The sequence below is a fragment of the Garra rufa genome, chromosome 14, assembly GCF_049309525.1.
Source record: "Garra rufa chromosome 14, GarRuf1.0, whole genome shotgun sequence".
Lineage (NCBI taxonomy): Eukaryota > Metazoa > Chordata > Actinopteri > Cypriniformes > Cyprinidae > Garra > Garra rufa.
Window position 1 is genome coordinate 9,967,987 of NC_133374.1, and position 1,480 is coordinate 9,969,466.

At 32.4% G+C, this 1,480-nt stretch overlaps 1 long non-coding RNA gene across 1 annotated transcript; it reads right to left on the bottom strand.

Annotated features, from left to right (window-relative positions):
* Positions 1-571: 571 nt before the first annotated feature.
* LOC141284494 (uncharacterized) lies at positions 572-1,480 on the bottom strand. Its single transcript, XR_012338432.1, has 3 exons — positions 1,138-1,480; positions 987-1,020; positions 572-827 (listed from the first exon to the last, which is right to left on the bottom strand). It is a non-coding gene; the product is annotated as an uncharacterized lncRNA (long non-coding RNA).

Here is a 1,480-nt window from a genome sequence, read left to right on the forward strand (position 1 = left end):
CTTTCATCCCTGAAACTTAAAATAATAATAAATAAATAACAAAAACAAAGGCAATTTTTAATTCATTGCGATTTTATGAATATTCAAATATATTTATTGTTTTTTTTCTGCATCTAATCTTGTACTATGTACGCAAACCTTTTATAGTTATGTTTTCTGTCATGATTGTTCTTTGTTAAAGATACTTAAGTCTTTCCCTGAGTTTGTATGGAATTATAAATTCTGCAGTAATAATAATACAAAAATTTGAGCGACAGCGACACCTCATGGCATCAGTAACATGACAACCCTACCCAGTACGCTCTCCTCCATGTTTACAACATCTGCACAAAAGAGACGTCGATCAGTTGCTCAAAGATCTTACCTTTGGAGAAGACTGTTGATTTTACACTCGGAAAATTTAAGTATTACTATTTAGAAATTAAAATAACTTTAGAATGCATTGCTAGCCCACTCCAACACGTACCAACAATAATAATGATAAATGCTGACTAATAATTAATGATATTTTTAGTTAAACAAGCATAATGTTGTTGTTTTTTTCAACGAAGTAATGAATAAATGCATAGGCTTATGAAAATGTTATATTTTATTTACTGACAACATCAGGAAACATGAATAAATTAGTAAAATAATAAAAGTAACCATGAACATAAATAAATACACATGGAACAAAGCTTTATTAAACATATTGGTCTTCTAGTCTTTTTGATGAAGAGACCGCAGCAACATCTGGTCCAGATGAAACAAAGGGCAGGTGGAGTGATGGAGGGTCTCATTTCCAGGATGCTGCTGTGGATTTCTCCTTTGTCACTGCACACACCAGTCTGCAGACATTTCAGATCATACAAAGATGCACAAATATAATACAAAAACTGTCATTTTAACAGCACAGTGTCATTAGATCTCTGTATTGGAAGTTACAAAATGATCAATCTTTATATTAAGTTTCGGATTTTACTTTTCCCCAAAAATGCTGCAGTCACCTTTCCTTTCAGGTCCTGCTCCACCACAAAACATCTGCAACAAAGTCACATAAATCAAGAATCAGAAAAGTTCTGTTATAGCTCTGTTTGAAATGAGTTTGAAGTTCAGTTAGGCCTACTATATGTATATGTGTTTATTTACATTACTTACATTAATGTAAAGCAGTGACAGTGAATTCTCACATAACGTCCATCACTCACTCAGATGTTTTGTGTTTTGTGTTGCTCTAGTCTAGAACATTTTCCTGTCATTTGTTAAATAGACATTTATTAAACGTCTTTAAAATGTATATGTTTTATGTAAATCCGCTTTTAAAGACGTGCGTGTGCTACCTGAAGCTTAATGTTCGTTATACGTCATAAAACATGTTTTAACAGCGAAATCACAAATATACTAACTATAGCATACTGTATAACATCTTGGCACCTTATGCAAATCAACAGTTTACGATAAAGTAGCTCAACAAATATGATTTTTAAGACAGGGAACCGTG